Source organism: Aulonocara sp. 'chitande type north' Nkhata Bay, linkage group LG2 (assembly GCF_057382095.1).
Source record: "Aulonocara sp. 'chitande type north' Nkhata Bay isolate Kocher_YH1m ecotype deep benthic linkage group LG2, A_spYH_male_GT1.1, whole genome shotgun sequence".
Classification (NCBI taxonomy): Eukaryota; Metazoa; Chordata; class Actinopteri; order Cichliformes; family Cichlidae; genus Aulonocara; species Aulonocara sp. 'chitande type north' Nkhata Bay.
The window spans coordinates 16,047,957-16,071,703 of NC_141345.1; positions in this window are offsets into that span (position 1 = coordinate 16,047,957).

Below are 23,747 nucleotides of genomic sequence, written 5' to 3' on the forward strand. Positions count from 1 at the left end.
AACGGGGCAACAACAACAACTCGTCTCACTATCATCAAATCCAGTGGGCAACTGTGGCCTCCACTTCCTTAAAAAATAAAACGAACACACTACACGTGTGCTCTGTGTGTGTGTCAGTAGCAGTGCAGAGAAAATGCCGCCTGAGTAAATGACTTCGGTGCTCGCCTCGGACAGCGTGCCGAGGATCCCATTCATTTTGGTCAGTGTTATGAATCCTTGATAAGGCTAATGAAAGCCATTGCTCACTTATGCTAATCAGTCTCTTGAATTAGCCTGCCACTGGAGTGCCCTATTAGTGGAGATCACTGTGTAATGGATGATATCAGGGCTGCACTGCCCAATGCAGTTTGAGTGGGACTGCGTGCATGTGTGGATATGAATGATATAAATGATCTCTGCACATCTATATCTGAGTGTTTCGGGGAACAGGGCTGCCATAGTTCAAGCTGAACACAAAGAGGGGGAAAAAAGCTTTTTGAAGATTCTGCATACGATTTTCGATGTATTTTTAAAGTTGTTACTGGAAGCGAGCGACTCCACTGCACCACCACTGGATGGCAGTAGTGCATTACACTGGACTAGTTAATGGTACTGTAAGTTAAAGAGGCTCTCTCCCAAGAATAAATCTCAGACTGTGAAATAACATATTCACACACATGAGCCGGGCTGGGCTCATTTCAGTGGGCGCAGCGAGTATGATTAAAAAGATGAGAACATATTTAAATGTATGCACACTGAGACTGTGAACTCTGCCCATGGTGTATCACCTTCAGCCTTAGAGGAAAACTCACTTCTTTGTTTGTTTGCCTTTTTCTACACCACTCCTTCCTTCTTCATCCTCTTCCCCGCCTCCTCCTCCCTCTCATCACTCATAAAGTTCAAGCCGGGAAGCATTGGACTAAATTTTGGATCAATCACTTGATCATTCCCTACAACATCACCGCTACGCCCAATTTAGCTGACATACACACAGACGCAGACACTTGCCCGTGCAGATACACACTTGTGTGGCCTATCCCTTATGTTACCTCTGGGATGTAGCTGACAAATGACAGCACTACTCATCTGCCAACCTAGAGTCTCTTGCTCGGCAGGGTGTGTGTGTCTGTGTGTTGCAGGAGGGGGGGAAAAAATCGTTGAGGGACATGGGGAGATGGAGGGGAGCACTGGCAAGACTCTCGCTTTGTGATTGGTTGAAGTGAACATCCTGCAGAGTTATGGATTTTTGACAGAAAAGATGGTTTGCTTCGACCATGTTGCGCAGCAGACTATGAAAATCAGGTTATTTTCCTGCTATCTGAGTCCAAACCAAATTTTTTTTTTTTACTATATTGTTATTTTGCACAGAGGACAGCAGCGGCCATAAAAAAGGAAGCGAGGGATGTAAAATGGAAGATAAGAGAGCTTAAAGCTGCAAAGGGCTGCAACATTTGAGGAAATACAGCCTGTAGTGTGATTGCTGCTTAACCTTACCATGTTTTGCCTGTTGGACACATTTTTCAACTGTCATTGACAAAAACCTTCACATCAGAATTCAAACTATGCTTAGTTTGAGTCCAGGTTTTGTTAAACATCTTAATGTTCTTCTGATCTGTGCCCGATGCTACAGAATTTCATCCACCCGCTTCTTATCACCTGTTTAAGTCAACGAGGAAGTAGCGCCAAAAAGGCCTGTGTTGCTTGTTCCATTCTTTTAATTCCCCCAGTTCTTCTTGTGTGATTCCCAAGGCTTTCCGATGCCTGGTGGGACATGTAGTCCCTCCTGGCCAGCAGGAGCCATCTCTGCTCTTCAGGACTGTTTTGAGAGCACTGACTGGAACATGTTTAGAGAGGCTGCAACTTACGGCGACTTCACTGACTTGGAGGAGTACACATCATCAGTGTCCAGCTATATCAACAAGTGCACCGATGACGTCACTGTCTCCAAGATCATCATCTCACGACCCAACCAGAAACCGTGGATTACTGCGGAAGTGCGTGCACTTCTAAGGACCCGAGACTCTGCCTTCAAAGAGGGAGATAAGGTGGCGCTTAGAAGAGCGAGGGCTGAACTTTCTCGGGCCATCAGAGAGGCGAAGCGCGCACACGCCCAGAGAATCCACAACCACTTTAAGGACAGCGGCGACACACGACGCATGTGGCAGGGCTTACAAGCCATCGCTAACTACAGGACGACACCACCTGCCTGTGACAGTGACGGCTCCCTCCCAGATGTGCTTAACAACTTCTATGCTCGGTTCGACAGGCAGAACGACGTGGCGGCGAGGAAGACCACCCCTCCTCCGAACGACCAGGTCCTGTGTCTCACTACAGCTGAGGTGAGGAAAACTCTACGCAGAGTCAATCCGCGTAAAGCTGCTGGACCAGACAACATCCCAGGCAGAGTGCTCAGAGAATGTGCTGATCAGCTGGCAAATGTTCTCACCGACATCTTCAACATCTCTCTGAGCAGTGCCGTTGTCCCCACGTGCTTCAAGGCCACCACCATCGTCCCCGTGCCCAAGAAGTCTTCTGTGTCCTGTCTCAATGACTACCGCCCTATCGCACTTACACCCACCATCATGAAGTGCTTCGAACGGCTCGTCATGAGACACATCAAGACCCTGCTGCCCCCCTCACTGGACCCAATGCAATTTGCATACCGCCATAACCGCTCAACGGACGACGCCATCTCCACTGCACTCCATCTTGCCCTGACACACTTGGACAAGAAGGACTCACACGTCCGAATGCTGTACATAGATTTCAGCTCAGCATTTAACACGATCATCCCCCAACAACTGATCGGAAAGCTGAGCCTGTTGGGCCTGAACACCTCCCTCTGCAACTGGATCCTGGACTTTCTGACCGGAAGGCCTCAGTCAGTACGGATCGGGAACTGCACCTCCAGCACCACCACACTGAGCACTGGGGCCCCACAAGGCTGTGTGCTCAGTCCTCTGCTGTTCACACTGCTGACTCATGACTGTGTAGCAACACACAGTTCAAATCACATCATTAAATTCGCTGATGACACGACCGTGGTGGGTCTCATTAGCAAGAACGACGAGTCAGCGTACAGAGAGGAAGTGCAGAGACTAACGGACTGGTGTAAGGACAACAACCTGTCTCTGAATGTTGACAAGACAAAAGAGATGGTTGTTGACTTTAGGAGGACACGAGGCGACCACTCACCGCTGAGCATCAACGGCTCCTCTGTGGAGATCGTTGACAGCACCAAATTCCTGGGCGTACACCTGGAGAAGGACCTCGGCTGGTCCCTCAACACCAGCTCCCTGCACAAGAAAGCCCAACAGCGTCTCTTCTTTCTGAGAAGACTGAGAAAGGCCCGGCTTCCACCACCGATCCTGACCACCTTCTATAGAGGAACTATTGAGAGCATCCTGAGCAGCTGCATCACTGTCTGGTTTGGGAGCTGTGCCATATCAGACCGCAAGACCCTACAGCGGATAGTGGGAACAGCAGAGAAGATCATCGGGGTCTCTCTACCCTCTATTGAGGACATCTACACCACACGCTGCATTCGCAAAGCCACCAGCATTGTGGCTGATCGGACACACCCCTCTCACACACTCTTTACACTCCTGCCATCTGGAAAAAGGTACCGAAGCATTCGGGCACGCACATCCAGACTGTGCAACAGCTTTTTTCCACAAGCCATCCGTCTCCTCAGCAAAAAGGGACTGACTGATAAACACGCACACACACATACACTAACATTATCACTCAGCTTAACTCAAATACCTCAAAACATTGAGACTGGACTGACTAACCAACACAAGCGCAAACACACTGACCTACACCACCAAACCATCGCACACACCAACCTGTAAATGCTCTTTTGCACAATATTATTACTAGATATATTATTATTATTATTATTATTATTATTATTATTTTGCACTAACTTGTCTTGTAGCACCTTGGTTCCTGGAGGAACGTTGTTTCGCCTCACTGTGTATTTTTAAACTGTATATGGTTGAAGTGACAATAAAGTTGAACTTGAACTTGAACTTTGTTGCTCGGATCTGTCTCGGGGTCTCGTCCTTTTGAAATTCGTGCCCTGGGATGTGTCCTTATCAGTCTTTAAAACTCAGGAGCAGCGGCTCTGTCTGGATTCTTATTCTATGAGCACATCCACATTTTTCTGATCTCGGTCTTACAGTCGCCCCTAAACCTTCACGACCGCAGCGGAGGGTTCGTAACAAAGATCAGCGGATGAAATGTGCACTTCTTAAGTCATCCTCGCATTGTGTCCCACCCTCACCTCATCACAGTCCACATCCCCAGAGCCGGCGTTTGCTGCCTGTTGTTTGAACTGTGTAGGCGTTACACAATGTACTGTATGCACACGGTGAGTAGGTGGTCAGCTCCCAGATTTAAAACTCTTGTGTTTAAAAGAAACAAAAAGATTCTGCAGGAGTTGGTAGTACAGATACACACTTACTATTTTCTTTCTCCCTTTTTTGGTTCAACATTGGCACATTAGAATCATTTCCTGGTGTAAAGATGAGTAAGATCTGTGACAGGGAAGAACACTGCATGCTTATATTGTAGTTACCATAAGTGCGTTAGGGCAGGCCAACCTTGCAGTTCTCTGCTTTGTTCTTCTTCTGAACACTAATGGGGATTATAATTTACAAAATATACATCACGTTGTATTCAGTGAGTTGTATAAGTAGAAATTGATAAATGCATCATAAAAGTGTTTATTGAGGGTTTAGATGGAGGGAGCGGCCTGACTTCAACACAACCAGGCTTCATTTTGTGACCCCTGCTGCCCCCTGGTGGCTGTTTGAACAAAAGCAGATTTAAGCCCAATTTACTAAACAAGGCAAAATCCTCGAATAGAGCTCATAGGTGTGGTGAATTTCACAGGTGATTTACAAAAGTTGCTTCTAAACATAGACACAGTCAGTTCATTTTAATATCAAGCACAAAAAATAAGAAATGCATGAGAAAAAGACGATATCCACACTACGCTAAAGGTTAGTTCAGGGCTACGTTCATCTTTCATATACAGTCTATGGTAGATTCCATCTTCTTTCTTCTGTTTCAGCGCCACCACCCAACAGGAGCTGACAAACGCGATTTTGGTCCACGCTACACGTTACCCCCCTGCGAGCCTCTATCCTTTACCATTCCCCATAACACTGTTTAAAGTTTAAGATTCCAGACCTCCCGTCTCACAGTTGACGTTAACATTTTAACATTTTCAGCTCTTTCTAGAACAACAACAACAAAAAAAGTAAAATGAAAGAAATACCATTCTTGTTTAGTCCATTTGAAAACCAGCATTTTGACTGAGTCTTTTTCTGAGTGTCAGCATTTAAATTTGACAACCTCTTTCATCATATTGCTCCTTTTATTAGCCACTGGAAAAAAAGAGAAAAGACAACTGGTGGACGTTTTGTAGCAGCTGGCTTGTCAAGTCACTCGGCCACTTTAACGAAAGCTGGGAAATTACTGCTTTTACTGGTGAGAATTTATCTGTAAGAGCATTTAGCTCCTTTGTTTGACGTGCTTATCGTTTTTTTTCGCGTTTTAAATCGATAAAATCTAGCATCTGCTGAACTCTGATTCACCTTTCTCGCAGAAATCTAATTCCCGTCCGTGGAAGTGAGGAGTCCAAATTTGAGGGAAATCCCGGAAGGGCCTGCTGAACTGCGCAGAGGTTACTATAATGATGACAGAGCGTCTTCACCGACTGGAGGAAGTGAGGCTGAAAGTTACAGTGAGGCAGCGGTGGGAAGATTGAATCAATGCATCGATGAACCTGAACCTCAGGTTCATCGATGCATTTAAATGTACAGCAGCTTCTGCTGAGCGGGGGACGTGGTGATGGAGGGATGGAGAGAAAGATGGAAATATTTGAAGTAGCGATCAGGTAAAAACAGATGCTTTAATTAGCAGACTAAGAAATGCCTGTAGCTGTGTGTGAGTGTGTTTGATGGCTTTAATTAGTTGAAGTGTGTGATGAAACACAGAGGAAAATCAACAAAGTGGCATCTCTATAAAGGTTAACAACCACCCACCCTCTTCTCTCCTCCCTTCCCTTTCTCCCCAAGTAACAGAGGGACAGAGGAAATGAGAGCTGGACTCGGAATGAGAATGAGCGAGCAGAGACAGAAGAAGACGGAGTAAATGTCTTTAATCAAACAATAGCTCAAAGTGCTATCAACTTTATTTGCTACACACACAAAGACACACACAGGCGCACACATGTTGTTGCTGGAAAGTCTAAGAATTGAATTTTCCCCTCCAGAAACACGGGAGAGCTTTAGCTTCGAGCCTGTGTCTCAGTGTACAGATTACAGGTAGCAGCACAGAGATTACTGTGAAACTGGGGTGTCTACTTTCTGATGTCTCGCCTGCGGCCTGAATGAAGACAGGGATGTTTTTCCCTCTTTCTACTTCACTGCTAGGGTTGTTTTAATATTATTTAGGCGAGAGGAAACAGAGTTTGAGCGTGTAGCCTGGAGACAAGCGATGAGGAATGAAGGTGACAGAAGGGTGGAAGGAGGGGATTTATTTGGGTTTTTTTGGTTTCTTAAATGGTGGCTAAATGTTCACAATATGTGAATCAGAATTTGAGACAACTGTGACAGCCAGTCATTCACAGATACACTGATGTTAACCTGCTGTGTATGTAGCACCTATCCATGGAATTTACTTCTTCCATTCCAATCTCTTCACCACCATTGGGAATACCAAAGAGCTGTCAAAGGATATATAATGACCCTCAGTCACATTCAGTCTGGAGGTGGTGGATCAGCCCAAAACTACATGGGAGGAGCTTATTAATGATCTAATGGTAGTTGGGAATAGTCACCAAGAACATCATTGGTAACGCACTGCGCTGTAATGGACTGAAATCTTCATACATCCGCATAAACGTCCTCGTACTCAATAAGGCATATGTACAGGGCTTGCCAGTGAACATCTAAATGATTCAGAGAAGTCTTGGGGGGAAAGTGTTTTGGTCAGATGAAACCAAAAGTGAGCTCTTTGGCATCAGCGTCTCTCCAACTTGATCATGTTTGGAGGAAGAGAAGTGCTGAGTATGACCCAAAGATACAGTGAGAGGACAATGGATGTAAAATCTTGAACGAGAACCTTATTCCCTCAGCAGAACACTGAAGATGGGGGATGGATGGGTCTTGATGCATGCTCAGTCATCCAGGTAAGTAAATCCCAAAAGGTTGATTCTTGATTCTGGGCTTTGATCAGTAGTTGTTGATCAATGGTCATGAGAATTTGCATATTAATGATCAAGGAACCGACCTCCCAGCCCATTGTTCCTGCAGTGGTTCTAGTTTCAGCTGAGACTGAAGAAGTCACTTGGATGGATTTCTCCCACTGAAAATGTCCAGATGAACAGAATCAACCTTTTGGGGTTGTGGATGGGTCTTCCACCATGGCCACAAAGGAGTGGCTGAAGAAGAAGCACATTAAGGTCATGCAGTGGCCTACTAGGATATTTGGTTCCTACCACTATGAATCAGATCTTAGACTTTCACTCAAACATTTACTGTACAAAACATTTTTTTATGGTGAAGAATTGCTTTGCATCTGGTCCAGAAATCCTCACAACTTTTGGTTTCTGTTTAGAAATAGAGTCGTGGATGTACCCAAGAGGACTGGTGATGGTGGCAGTGTGCTTCATTGGACCAGTCTGACTGAGAATATCATACAGGGTGTTGTTGAAACACAAATCGTCAAACTGCCGTGCCAAAGACTTTCATCGGGCCTGTGTGCGTTGTCTGCTTCAATATCTATTCCTATTTGTATTGCTCAATCCTATTTTCCTTTATTACAGTTATTGACATTTTCCAGCAGACCGAAAATCACTTCTGAAGCAAATTTTACACAGTGGTAGGTGTTGTATAGACAACAGTTCCCTTTGTGTCATCATTCAATTGTCCAGGTGTCATGTTTCAGCTGTGTACAGGCAGGAGAAGGACCCAAACTCAAAAAGCTGCTTTATTGCAGAATGGCATGGAAAACTAAACTGGACCATGGATAAACTGACACACACGGAAACACAGCCATGAGGAAGACTACGACACTGACAAAGAGAAACACAGGGCTTAAATACACAGAGGGATAACGAAGGAATGAGACACAGAAGGAGAGCACAGCTGGGAGTAATCAGGCTGGACGAGACAAGGGAAGCAAAACTAGAATCACTCACATGAGACATGGACCTTCAAAGTAAAACAGGAAACACACTGACTGAACTCTAGACATGCAAACTTAACAGCAACTGAGAAGACAGAACATAGGGACCTGAAACATGGGACAGAAAGGCACAGTAGACACAACGTGGACATAACAACGCCACAGGGAAAGAGTAAAACAAAACACAGAACCTCTTAGAAAATAAAACAGGAAACATAATGAAACGCAGACATGACTACATGAACTTGACAACATAACAGACATGAAACACATGAAGGGCAAGGGAGACTTAACAGGGGTTGGAAGACACAAGGGGAATCTAATAACAAAGAACTAGAAAAACTCATGAGCTTAATCATATAAACATCCAAATAAACTAAACTCAAAACACTGGGTCATAAGACCCAGGATCGTGACACCAGGTGCATGTGTGTTTATTTATCACCATCATTTGATCTGTGTCAGATTAAGGCAATTTGTGACAAATAGAGATACGGCTTTTCTGTGTGTGTGTGTCCTATTTGGACTGTAAAGGTAAGTGTGAGGATTTTACTGCTGTTTTATAGTCCATTACAAGCTCTTTACTGCTGCCTCATGGCCCCATTCTGTTCTTTTTATTCTGTATCTCTTTATGGCGTTAAGTATTTAAATAATGGCAGCAGAAGGGGCAGCAGTGCTAGCAGGCAGCTTTTGGCAGGAGAGACAGCCAGCAACACTTCAGCGGCATTCCCACCCAACTGTCAGCTGTCTAACCTCACATTTTTGAAATATCTGAATTACTTTACTCATTCCGTTTATTTGATAAATAAAACTCCTGAAATATGCCACATCTGACGGAAAATAAAAACCGAGCGGTTTTGGTCAAATTGTTTTTATTCTTTAGTGACAATAGTGTCAGGCATATTTCAAACTGTCTAGAGATGAGAAGGACCCCCCCTCCTCCCCCCAAAACTTTAATATTGCACTCCTGTAATAGCCATGCATAGCAGAGGCTTAACATGGACAACCAACTTATTTTTTACGAGATTTTGCTCGACAGGTCGGGTACACTAACCTTTCCAAGTACAGAGTTTTTAATGGGAGAGCAAAGAATGGTCAGAATTAGTTTAACAGTCGTGTTAGAAACCCTCTCTCATACATGTAGCCATGAGATTAATCTTATGGTCTGCTGACCTGAAAGTGCCTCATGTGTTAGTACAAAATCCATCCAGAAGTATTGTTCTTCTAATCTTTATTAGTGTGAACGCTTGAAAAGCCTCTAAAATTTCTTTTCTCATTACTTAGGTTTTTCTAATTTACATTTAAAACATTTTCAGCTATTTTCCAACTTCTTCTGTGTAAACGTCAGCTTTTAGCAGTTCAGCACTTTGGTTTTCAGGTTAAATTCTGTTTTTTTTTTGTTTTTTTATCTCATTCAAAAATTTTAACTTAAATTCAGCAATTAATTCATTTCAGTGCATACATTCAGATTCAAGCATTCACACTGCAGTTTCTTCAGAAAATGCACTTTCTAGTTTCATTTTCCGTACATTTTTCGCCGTCTATCTCCTTCAAAACCGTTCAACTTAGAAAAACCATTCAAACACCGTTAGATTCCTACGGAGCCCTGCAGGGGACATGGGAGAAAAAAAAATTAAGACAGACTTTTGCGAGATCTCGCAAAACAAACTCGGGATCTCGCAAAACTTTTGCGAGATCTCGCAAAACAAACTCGGGATCTCGCAGAACTTTTGCGAGATCTCGCAAAACAAACTCGGGATCTCGCAGAACTTTTGCGAGATCTCGCAAAAGTTTTAGCCGCATTCTTCGGACGCTGGCTCGAAGCCGACCAGGAGGTCGAGGCACGATGTGCCGGGAAAGCGGTGTTCCTCCCGGCTCTAGTAGGTCTCGACCTCCCGTTAGCTTCGAGCTAATGGGAGGTTGAAGGCCGAAGAATGTGGCTAAAAGTTTTGCGAGATCCCGAGTTTGTTTTGCAAGATCTCACAAAAGTTTTGCGAGATCCCGAGTTTGTTTTGCGAGATCTCACAAAAGTTTTGCGAGATCCCGAGTTTGTTTTGCGAGATCTCGCAAAAGTTTTGCGAGATTTCGCAAAAGTCCGTCTTAATTTTTTTTCCTCCCATGTCCCCTGCAGGGCTCCGTAGTTTCCTATTCTTTTGGACATGTGTGGTTGTATTTCAATGGGGAGACCCTTCAAATTCTCCTTCAACTTACTCCTCTTTAAACTGTATCTACTTCCACATACATTGACGTAGAGCCACCATTAAAACTTTAAAACAAAGACAAGACATTCAACTATTCAACTTGTATTTATCTTTTTAATATCTATTATACTTTTTCTTCAGTTCCAGTTTAAGTTTCATCCTTTTTTTCAGCCGTTTCAGAGTTTATAATGAGTGTATATGGGACGGACTGTTGGCGCTAGAGTGAGACAGCTCAACTGCTAGAGTGAGAGGAGGGGGGAATTAATCTTAAAATCTTTTCTTAAAACTGCTGCTGTGTCCACAATGTTCGCTCTACAGCCATCATTTTACCCTCAAAACGTAGCCATCGCTGTCCTCTTTCATCCAATGTGTTTATTATTGCAATAGGTGTTATGGTTCTTTCATAAAGGTCACCAATGCACGGCCTCCTCCCTCCAACTCTTCCATAGACTCTAATGTTAAAATGGCTCAGAAACTTCTTTTGAAAATCAGAAGTACCGGCTGTCTTTACACTGTCACCACGTCCATATAATAAACTCCACGGGCATGAAAACTGAGATTTCAGTAGACTGGACATTGCTGGTGCTCACGATGAAAGAATTTTGTCAATACGACCTGTACTTTTCATTTGGGAAGGATTTGTTTCGGGCTGACATTTCTATTCATTTTAAGCAGCAAAAGTGAGGTGCATGTCTGTATGCATGTGTATGGAGCCATTGGGTGCAGTCACTATAGCAACCAGGCTCACACCTGCCTGCCTAACGAGCTCTCTCTCACTGTGCCAAGATTCATCTTAGTCTACGTTCACACTGCAGGTCTTGATGCTCAATTCCGATTTTTTTGATCAAATCCGATTTTTTTGTCTTCTCGTTCACAATACAAATAAAATGCGACAGCAAACGTGCTCTAGTGTGAACGCTCAAAGCGGCCCGCATGCGCAAAAGAAGATGTCACACACAACGCGCTCTGTTTAGACACAGAGCAAACAATATTGTTTGACTGATGGCCCTTAATATAAAGACTTCGGACTTCACGTTTCCCAATTTTTGCTTTAAGTTATTTTGTTATTTACATAATAATGTAGATAACCTAATAATTATCCTTATTGCTGTTTTAGAGAGGAGCGGTGCTTCAAAGGATAGTTGCAGATTTCTGTCAGAATCTGCAGATTATGCAGTACAAATAAAATGTTAACGTTTCTCCAACGTTGTCTTCCCAGCAGTTTCACCGGATGGCCAGGAAGCGTTCGCGATGTCTTATCGGGCGCTTCTCCGGCGCTGATAATTGGCGTCTGTCTTGTGTCAGTGACGTAAAAGACGGATTTAATGCGACTTGACCATTCAAACAGCAGTCGCTTTCTGAAACATCGGATATGTATCGGATTCAGTACCACATACGAAAGTGACCCAGATCGGATTTGAAAATATCGGATTTGTGCCGTTCACACTGTCATACCATGATCGGATATGGGTCGCATAGGGTCAAAAAAATCGGATTTGATGCGCTTTCGCCTGCAGTGTGAACGTAGCCTTAAACACTTCTCTTTCAACTGCTGCTGTGTCCACAGTGTTTGCTCTACAGCCATCATTTTACCCTCAAAACGTCGCCATCATTGTTCTCTTTCCAACACCGTGTCTTTCAAAGCTCAGAGATGTAAACTTTTTAAACTGTGTGGATCCAAGTGGAGGGATCACATTTTAGTCATTCAGTGATTTAAAGAGTATTAACTTTTAATATTCATTCAGATGTTTTCTGACTCTAAAATTTATTTTCTCATTACTTAGGTTTTTCTAATTTACATTTAAAACATTTTCAGCTATTTTCCAACTTCTGTGTGAATGTCAGATTTTAGCAGTTCAGCACTTTTGTTTTCAGGCAAAAATTTCTGTATTTTTCATGTAATTCAAAATTTTTAACTTAAATTCAACAATTAATTCATTTCAGTGCATACGTTCAGATTCAAGCATTCACACTGCAGTTTCTTCAGAAAATGCACTTTCTATTTCTGCTTTGTTGTGCAAGAGCTTAGAGTTAAGCTCTGAATACACTTAAGTTAGAGTTCAATAGCTGAGAGTGGTTTAAGACGTTCCTTTGCCACGGGCTGCATATAAAAAGCAGGGCACTACCACCGAGGCACCAACGTTTATGTTTTATACCTATTCTAGTTTCTGCCTTACTGGGTTTTATTTTTGGAGCCAGGAGTGGCCATATTTAGATTAGAGGGTGGTCCTAAGTTATCACCTGACATTAACAAGCTTGGCTAGCAAGCTACATCTCTGAACTGTAACCTTGATTAGTGCTAAGCAAGAGACAGAGAAACTTTAGAACAGTGAGTAGTTTCCTTTCCAAAACTGAAAAACCAAGTTTTTGGATCTTTACCAAACAGCAGGCAACACAGTTTGTCAGAAATACCATTAAAATGATCCATAGTGAAGAGTGACTCTAATTTACTGACATGTAGCTAACAGCCATTGGCTATAGCAGCCTACGTTGGCACACATATCAGTTAAAGTTGTCACATCTCTACTTTTAAACCTTAACCAAATCCACCTGGATTAGTTCTAGAAGGATGAAATCAGCCACAGAGATCAAAAAATGTTTAAAGGCTTTAAATATGTAATTTTCATGGCTAAAGTTGGGCTTTTTTTAAACGGGAGTCTGTGGTGATTCACTTTTGGAGCAGGCCCCAACTTCAACTTCAGCTTCACCAGTGAGGAACATGCAATTGCAAATGCACAAACATGATTAAAAATAACTGCACAGCATCCTCCGTTCAGCATAAGCTGCTGTACATTTAAATGAGCAACTCTGCCTCTGCTGCTCGCGTCATTTTCCCTGCAAATGCAGATTGAGGTCCAGGATTCATTTATTCAGTCTTCCCACCACCGCCTCACTGTAACTCTCACCCTGACTTACTCCTTTCACGAAACCTTTACTGAGAGAAAGCACTGAGACACCACTTTGTAGCCCAGCGTAATGTGACTTTTTAAAGAGACACCATTCAAAGCAGCCATTGCATCAAGCCTGTCCAATTCAAGTGCTTGGATTAAAGCCCAGCTGCAGACGAGTCACTCGTAGAACTGGACCTCTTCTGACATCATTGAAAACACAAAATGATATCATTAAATCATGTGCACTTAACCACTTAAAGCATCATACACAGCTGGAAAGTTGCCTTCTGTGCAACCTTCAACCTTATGGCCATTAATTCAAAGATCTGCCTCTGTGCCAGTGTGCAGCCTTCAGCTTTAGCTGGCTGAATGTAGCATGTAGCCACTGTTGATGGGAAGAGAGCAGCGAGTCAGACTGCTGACAGGACAATATTAATGCAAAGAAGGTTATTTCTGGCATAAAACGATTCCTTCATTTAAACTGATTGGTTTAAAAAGTAAAAAATAAAAAAGAAGTAGTTTTTGTACAGATAAAGGACTCATCGCAACAAATCATCATTTAGGAGAACAAGCAGTGAATCCACAAAGGCTGTTTCCTGTTGATTTTGAATGGAGCAGCTCCAGGTTTTGCCTGCGTGTGCGTCATTATGAAGCATCTGTTCAGCAAACAAGAAACAAAAGGGAAGAGCAGCTATACGGTGCCCGCGCTGGGTGCAATCCATCAGCACACATCATGAACTGTGTGTGCGTGGGTGAGTTTGCTGGTGACGGCGGTGGGGGTGTGTGCCTCAGAAGTGATTAGCGAGTGTTTTCAGCTCTCAGACGTGTCACGGAGGAGGGAAGTCAAACGACGCTCCTTAGCGCCCACACACACGCAGCCCGGCACAGTTTGACCCGAGTCTGTTGTCATCAGAATAGGTTGCTAATTAAGAAGAGATTCTCTCACACTGACAGCTTGTCGCTTGCCTCCCTACCCAAGAATCTTGTGAGGGACCGAGGGTATGTATATGTGTGTGTCACAGCACTGTTGTGTGTTGTGTTCTTCTGTCAAAGAGCTGTCCCATACCGTGAAGGGCCAGAAAGGTGATTTGTCTCCCTCAACCGTGCTCTGTGTGTCAGCGAGTGCCGCTGTACACAAACATGCACTTGTGCAGTGTGCACACAGGGCAAAATTAAGTTTAGTGCACAACTCTTACATAAAAGGAACACTTTTACAGAGAGGCTAATACCTAGTCTGCTGTCACTGTTTGAGCACTCCCAGCGCAATCTTTAAAGCAGAATCCCCCCTTCCCAAAATCAGTTTCATAAAATGTGAACATTAACATTTATTGCAGTGCTGTAGCACTTGAATGCATTAGTTTTAGACAGCTGCAGCCCTCTAAACTGGCAACTAAATGACTTTGTGTATTGACGAAGGTGTCACTTCAAAGCTGCAGGCAGTAATCGCTCAACTCTTTAGCTCTCTGCAGCTCTTCGCACTATGTAAGCAGAAAAAAGGACTTTTTTAACCTCATCCAGCTTTTTCTTGGTGGACACTGGGCAGCACATAGTGACTGAAAATCTGGTGGCCATGAAATATGGGGAGGTGTGCTGACCCCTCAATATATTCTTAAAATAAAACACCAAGCTGTTCCTAAACCAATCCGGAGATGTCTGCCTTTGGCCTTCTCCTCATCTAGGACCCGCCCCGGAGGCATCCTAGTCAAATGCCCAAAACACCTTAACTGGTTCCTTTTCATGTGGAGGATTAGCGGCTCTACTCTGAGGGTGAGATCATCACCCTCTTTCAGGCTGAGCTACCTTTCGGAAGAAACTCATTTCCGAATTGGGTAAATTATTTATTTTATGGACAAAGGTATTCATATTACTTCCACATTCTATTTTAAAAGGGGATGAATATGTGAATCAGAAGAACAACTCCACAAATTAGAAATGAGACCACTGAGGATTGTGTAAGTGCAAAGTAAATGCAGCCTCAAAGAGGTGCTAGCATGGCTGCTGACTGTCTCGGGTAATGGACACAAAACCAGAGGGAAAACTTCAAATGATGGTGTTATCAGAACGACAAAAAGAGCTCCAAACAAATGTTTTTATGTTAATATGTTTGCTACTGCAGGCTTATATAGTAGACTATAAGTGACTATTTCAGTTTTATCATGGTAAGCCGTAGTTAATGCTAAATGCTAACTGTTAATGCTAACTGTCGTTTTCCTTTAATAACAAGCTCATGAATTCAGGCTCAGAAAATGTGGTGGTTGTAAACAAGTTCTGCCATGAGAGGTCAAACGCACTGCAGTTAAGAAAGCACCAAGCAAAAGACAACTTTTGTGCACTTTTGCAACATTTTTTAGTTGCTGGTCCTATCTTAATTTGCAGTGCATCTAATCTCTTAGATTCACTGTCCAGTCCTATATAAGGCCATCTACTTGACATCTGCAAACACTTTGAGTTTACGGGCTACGCCGCTCATTTTAGGTAAAAAAATAAAAATCTAGGTCATACTATATTTTAGAATAGAGGGTTATCAATGCTCAACAGCTAAGGACTCGTTCTGCTTTCCTCGAAGCTAAGAAGGTGAACATGCCTTTTCTTTTACATTGTTAATGAGGACAAGTCATGTCTGGTGTGAAATGGGCCCTTTAATGCTTCTTTAAATATATTTTACTTACTGAACTGCTTTAGGACTCTACATGTTTTAAGCATATTCCATTTCTTAATTAAGTCATTGTAATTAGTCACTATCAGAATCATTATCAGGTGTAACGTATGTGGCTGTTCTTCCAAAGCATTTAAAGGAGTAGAAACATTAATCCCATATTTCTTTGAATAACAACTTTAACTTTAATGCTTATTTTAAATAATAACTCCATATTTGTAATTATTTATATGTTTTTGTTCCCTAACTAGTCATCATTTTGGGCTGTGCTCTCTCTCTCTCTCCAAACTGAATAAAACTGAAAAGATAAGGAGACATGAAGTAGACGAGCGAGGACAGAAACAGAAAGATAAAGGATGAAGTGAGGAAGAGATGATGAATGAGATAATCATTATCAAAATCCCACTACCCCCCCTTCCCTCGTCTCACTCATTCTGTCTCTTTGAACAAATTAATATCTTGATCACTGATATAATAAACTGTTGTACTGCTGTTCTCATGCTCCTCAGGGGAAAACACAAAGAGAGGACGAGGGAGGCAAATAATCTTTAAAAGGAAGTGAACTGACAAATAGATGAGAGCCTGTTTATGTGTGCAAGTGTGCAAATGAGACTGAATTAGAACTACACACAGTGAAAGAGCCTCATCCATATTAATACACTGCAGGTCATCCGCCCCACTCCTGGGACCGATGGCTTCCCTTGCTCTAATAGATCACACGCCATCTTTGATCACATGGGTGTTTGTTTTTAGAATGAACTCAAATTCAGCTTCGCCTGTGATATTTCAGCTTATTGACACTTGCTTGGCATTTTAACTTCATTACAACCAGTTTCTTTCGCGCTGGTGGACAGTCACCATGTGCTGCTCTGTATGTCCCAAACAGACTTTATTAATGTTGATTCCAGTTTGAACTCTCGGGGTTTTCATTTTGTTACTGATGGTGACTTGATCTGATTTTTTTTCCCTTTAGAAAATCCAGTTATATGGTTGTTGCACTGTGGGTGGTTATAATCCTTGTGTTGTCATGCTAGGACGTTTCTGTCTGCTTAAAGCATAAACAAAATTTACCCTGCAGGAGTTTTCTGAATGAACACGACAGCTGATCTTCTGTATTTTCAGCTGGTGGTGGTGGAAACGGTTGTAGGTCACAATCAGCCAGGGTTTCGGGTGAGCTCATTGTGAAACCTGGCCCCACCTTATCATGTGATTTCCTGAGGTCAGATGGCCCAGGATGTGAGTGGGCGTTAAGGCGTCTGGGAAGGATCTCAAAACTGGATTATAGATGGCAGACAGTTGGTGTCGTAAACCACCGCCTCTGTTCAAAGGTGGTCACTCACAGTGGACATAAATGGCTTCTTTCACTCCTCTTTCAAACCATCTGTCCTCTCTGTCCAAAATGTGAACATTGGCATCCTCGAAAAAGTGACCTTTGACCTTTAGATGCAGATGGACAGCTGAGTCTTGTCCCGTAAAGGTGGCTCTTCTGTGTTGTGCGTTTATGAATGTTTGGTCTCTCCGATCTGGGCATTCCTCGCTGCAATGTACAGCATACACCACATTGTTAAGTTTGTCTTTAGGAGTTTTGTCTTTGGGATGAATCAGTTTTTTGTTTTTTGTCGGTATGGTGATGACAGAATGGGAAAGTGGTAGAGATGTAAAGAACAGAGCAGCATCCAAAAAACCAGGAAAGCTGGCAGATGAGTGTTAACACATCTTTCTTACTGAACTTACATACAAGCTTCATCAGTGGTTAGCAGGTTTTCCCCTGTGGAAGAGAGGAATGTGGTGATACTGGAGCTACTTTTACCTGTTTTCTTGTCATTCATATTCACAAGAATAATGATGGGCTAAATCAACTCAACTCAAGTCATCCCTTCCCAGATGCCTTAATCCCCACTCACATCCTGGGCCATTTGACCTCAATAAATCACATGATAGGGTGGGGTTAGGTTTCACAATGAGCTCACCCAAAATCTTGGCTGATTGTGACCTACACCCATTTTCACACCTTGGCTTGTGTGATTATGTAGAGGATCAATAGGTGGTCCATGACCCTCTTAGGACACTCCCATAGGACTTAAATCTGGGACTGCACCAATTGCTCTGAGAACTGAAGAAGCTTCTGGACGAAATGTCTTCAACAAAACTTAAACAATTCCAGACACTTTTCTTTCCAAGCTCCTTGGACAACTCAAATCAAAATTCTTTCTGACCACAAAATTAAAAGTGAGCTCCCTGAAAGCAACGTAGTTCTTTGTAGCCAACAGATAATCAGGTTTTCCTGACTTCTCAGGAGTTCGGTATCCTATGGGGACTATGCTTCTATTATCGGGACCAGGCTCCCTCTTACAGTTTTTCGGGGGAAATTCCCTCCTCAGGGAGTAGAATATTCTGAAAGTCTAGAACCTCTTTTTGTACTTTTCAGTTTCCAATTTATTTCTGTTTGTGTGACCTTTTGCAATATTTTCTGGGCCTCGCCTGAAGTGTTTGCTGGGCTGACAGATCTGAGCATGACCTTTAGCGTGGAAGGAAAGTTTCTGGATTTTGCTAGAGATAAATAAATGTATTATCATGAATAAATCTTCTGTCAACTTGAAAATACAAAGATCATTTTCTCTGATCTTGATTTAATTATTTTTAACCAAATTACAAAGAATGAAGTCTTGATTGACTTTAAGCAGATATCAGAATCAGAATATTTTATTAATCCCAGAGAAAACTATGTGGTCACAGTCGCTCCAAGACAGTAAGAACAGTAACAAATTAAAGTCCCAATATAAGATAATGCACTATACAAGATATCACAAAATACCTCTAATAATGGAAATAGACCTAAAACATAAATATCCCAATTACACAAAATTGAAATATAAATAAAGTTGAAGTTGAACTTTGCTATTGTCTCTGTAGATGATGTGCAGATATCATATAATGATATATTGGTAAAATGTCTTTTTACTTAATTTTTAATCAATACACAGATTTAACCTGGAAATAATTAAATGCATGCAAATGCTATTATGGCTGATTTTCATTTCTCGATTTGTGTTTTTCTCTTGGTGTAAGGAAGGATCACAGTAACAATGTTGTATTGTATCTACAATTTAACTATTTATGCTAATTAGTGTGTGTTCTCACGCCATAAAACTTGCTTTCCCTTCTTGATAATCAGAAAGATCTTGTTACTGTCACAATGTGCTGCCATGATACTTGAAGTGTAAAGCGCCAAAAAGGCAATAATGCAAAGCGAACTAGTTGAGAAGCTATTTAACGTGCCACAGATTTGTTCACCTGTAGGAATGATTTCTTGAAGTGTTCTTTAGCAGGGTGAAATCAGTCTGAGGCAGAAGCAGCTCCACTGTATAATGTAGACCAGATTAGACCACGTCTACCAAGTTCACAGTGTAGCCCTTTGCTTGCTTTAGTGGCCTCTGACACAAAATGTTCCTGACCCCTGCTGTAGTCTGTTAGAGCTGCTCCAGCCTGCATGGCTGATTGACAAGTATTTTAAAAGGACATCTGATTGTGAACAGGTCTGAGGCTAAACTGTTCAACATCACTGAGGTGTGTTGCTGCATAAGTTGAACAGGCACCAAGATCATGTGAGAAAGCAATTTTCTGAAGCATAACTTTAATCTAAATCCTAAAGCTGACAAAATTATTTGTGGGGTTGCAAATCAGGCATATAAGCAATGGCTTTGCAATCAAAGAACACACACACACGTTAAAATGTATCATCTGTATGCGAGTATGCTGGTACGATGGGGTGAAAATCTTGTAAACTGTAGTAAATGCGTTTGCTTTTATATAATTATTGGCTTCTGTGAGTTTCCTGAAATGAGCAATCAATGATGCATCACCTACAAGCAACTAAATCCAAAAAAACATGACACACTGACGCTGACTCACAGCTTGGTTTGATAAAATCAGAAAATGGATTTCTAAATTCAGTCATGATTTTTTCCTTTTTAGCTTTAAACTGTTTTTTTAACTGTGCATCCAGGGCTTACTCGAGTGCATCCTGATGAACAACAGGAAAAAAAAACGTTCCTTTTTATCCATCCATTCGCTTCCGCTTATCCTTTTCAGGGTCGCGGGGGGTGCTGGAGCCTATCCCAGCTGTCATAGGGCGAGAGGCAGGGTACACCCTGGGCAGGTCGCCAGCCTGTCGCAGGGCTAACACACAGGGACAGACAACCATTCACACTCACATTCACACCTAGTGGCAATTTGGATTATCCAATTAACCTATCCCCACAAGTTGCAGGTCTTTGGACGGTGGGAGGAAGCCGGAGTACCCGGAGAGAACCCACGCAAACACGGGGAGAACATGCAAACTCCACGCAGAAAGACCCCGGCCTGATGGTGGAATTGAACTCAGGACCTTCTTGCTGTGCGGCAACAGTGCTAACCACCGTGCCACCGTGCTGCCTACGTTCCTTTTTATTGCTGTTGAAATCTGTGACCGTCACACTGGAGCTTTAACATCCACACGCATAAAAGATGCATTTACATTTAAACTCTTAGATTCATCTAGTTAATCTAAAGCATATTCACAAACAAATGAATAAACTGTACACTGTCCTCCACCTAAGCATGTATGCATTCACCCCCCACACACCTCATTACAGAGACAAAGCCATTCTTTTTGATTCCAAGCTGACGTCAATCCGAATCATCGGCACTCCCGGAGCATCTCAAAGGGGAGGGGGAACGAGGAGAGCAATCAACCCGATTAGGAGAACGGTGGATTCACAAAGTGGTTGACACCTATGGGGGAAATGTGAGGAGCAGGGAGGGAGACAATTGTGTTGGTGGAGGTACTGTCTTGTCTTGACTCCTCTCTGATCAAATAGGGTCTAAAATATTCCCAGCCAGGCGTGAAAGCGGGAATAAGAAATGTGCTCGTGGCTGAGGCAATGGAGGGACTTTTTGTACAAGGATGCCACGATGTTGCACTACCTGGTGTGGAGAGAAAACAGGAAACCAGACGGAAAGAGGTAATTGGACAGCTTTAAAAAAAAGTGTCTCAAAAGAATGAGGTGAATCGAAAAATCCAATTATCATCTCTATATCCTACTTATTCCCCAACACACTCGCACACACATACACCAAAAAAGAGATCTGTAGCAGAGATTGTCATCCTGCTGGTCGTCACACGCCTACCTCAGACGAACAACACGGGTCAGGACGCACAATCGCGCATCGGTGTAGCTCGACTTGTTGTGCTATGACGCAAGTCTTCTGGGGAACACAGCAGGTCGGGGCACACACATATCTGCACATACAGAATAGGTAAAGGTAGGTAAAAGGGTACTGAAGGAAACTGAGATGCTGACATGATGCTTCTCCAGTGCATACATCTGTGCTGTGAATATGAAATCACCAAGAATCAGTGCTACACATGCAAATGCTTCACAGCTAGCGTTTAACTGGATAAACTGCAAGTCGCATTTTTCGTGGTGTAGATGATGTGACTGTTAATCTTTCCAGTGTTGGTTTATTAAACACTTACTTGGTTACTGTTACTTACATACAGCAACCAAAGAGCCAGACTTTCTTCTCGTTTTAAAAGTGAGCAGTATTACTTTTTGAAAGGTTTTCAAACTTCTATTACTAGAAACGTGTCACAAAAACACAATTTGTTTTCATTTCTTTAGCTGAATCTATGAAAAATGCCAAAGATAACACAGCTTGACAGACACAAAATAGCATTTTTTGCACCAGGAAAACACCCCCCAGCAGATGAACTGTATCTGTAAGTCATGTCCTTGAGGAATAGGAAAGAAAAATCCAGCAAAGACCTGACAGAGGACCTGAGAGATGAATCTGGTCCTCCAGTTGATCAGTTTCAGTTTACTGTTCACTGAAGGCTAAGACAGGCTTCCTAAGCCATTCTTAGGAAAATCAAATGCCAAATGACAGATGAACTGGACTGAAAGTCAGCGCCAAGAGGTCTGATGGAGTGACGAATCCATAAGTATCTATGGAGGTGGCCAGGAGGTCCAACAGTGAGTGTCTATAGCCATCTGTAAAGCACGGTGGAGGCTCTGTCAATGTTTGTGTTAGCATTGGTCTCTTTAAAACTGAGGAATTATGAAAGCTGAAAAGCTGTCAGAGTTTGATCTACTGTCAAAAATAATCTGAAAAGGATCTGACTGGAAACAGCTTTTTTAAAATGACAGAGATCTCAAACACACTGCCAATGCAGTAAAAGCATACGTGGATAGAAAAGCACACAGTGGAACACAACAGTCATAGATTGGTCTCCCTAGAGGCCGGACCTCGACACTAGTGGAGCAGTGTGGGATAATGCTGACAGAAAATAAAAAGCAGCAACATCTAAAGAAGAGCTCTGAAAGAAGCCTAGAAAACGATTCCTGGAGACCAGTGTTGGTCAAGTTACTTGAAAAAAGTAATCAGTAACTAATTACTGATTACTTCCCCAAAAAAGCAATCCCGTTACTTTACTGATTACTCGTTTTCAAAAGTAATTAATTACTTAGTTACTTAGTTACTTTTTAAAAACACGATTTACAACCTGAATAGGTGATAAAGTGATAGATCTTTCAGCCCAATTCTACTTTTTCTGCATAATCCATCATACAAAATGTAATCAAATGGAAAAGTCCCTTTTAAAACTTGTTTTATTAGTTTTGATCTTTTAACTTTATGCATCAAGCAAAAATGTAATTATATGCAACATTCTCTGACTGGAAGAAATTTGTTTAATATTTAAACCTATTTTCTGCACATTCCAGCACAGAAAATAATTTTCTTTTGTGTTTACACTCACTCTTTCAAATAGATGCAAGTAAAAGACAGCAGAAAATAAATAAAGTCAAAGACTAGCGGCCCTTTTGCTCTATTTTAACCTGTAAAGCAGGAGTGGTGTAGGCGGAGGTTTACCCTGGAGCAGGTGAGCCGCAGCGGTCAGTGGAAGATTCCGCGAGTTTCTCTGTGAGTTTCCCATTACGTCGTAGCGCACTTGGTACTTGTTTGGAAGTTTAGGGGGTTTTTTCGCTGTAAAAAGAAGTTTTCTTCCCACGCACAATGGACGCAAATGTTTTTGTCACTTTTTATGGAATCAAACTCAAAGTAAGGTCAGTACTTCCACGCTTTAAACGCTGCACGCTCACACTCTCTCCCACACTCGATATATGATCCATTGTTGATCTGCACACAGCTGTTGTCACAAACGTCGCACTCGCCTACGTCACTGTCGTGAGACATTCTCACAAAAAAATCACGCTTTTAGTAACGCAGTAACGCAGCGTTCCTACGGGAAAGTAACGGTAATCTAATTACCGTTTTTGCAATAGTAATCCCTTACTTTACTCGTTACTTGAAAAAAGTAATCTGATTACAGTAACACATTACAAGTAATGCGTTACTGCCCATCTCTGGTTGAGACTTACTTGTAGAAATGATGAAAAGGCTTTCCTTAGAGAGCTCAGGCTGTGTTAAAGAATAAAGGTGTTCACACCACATTTTGACTTTCACACTCATTAGAATTGTAGAAACACTGTTTTTGCCATATTACATATACACACACACACACACACACACACACACACACACACACACACACACACACACATATATATGTGTATATATATATGTGGAGTCAACTGCAAAGGTTGGTACCTAAGGCAGGAGGAGTTGAGGTCAGGGAGAGGAGAGGAGAGGCACCAGAGTGCCTTTGGCCTTGTAGTGGGTTTATGATTGTGGACGCTTATTCCTGCTCTGTGGGGAAGAGTGTGTTTGATCATTTAACCATTTGATTTTATGCCTTTTCTTTTCAATGGTTCTTCA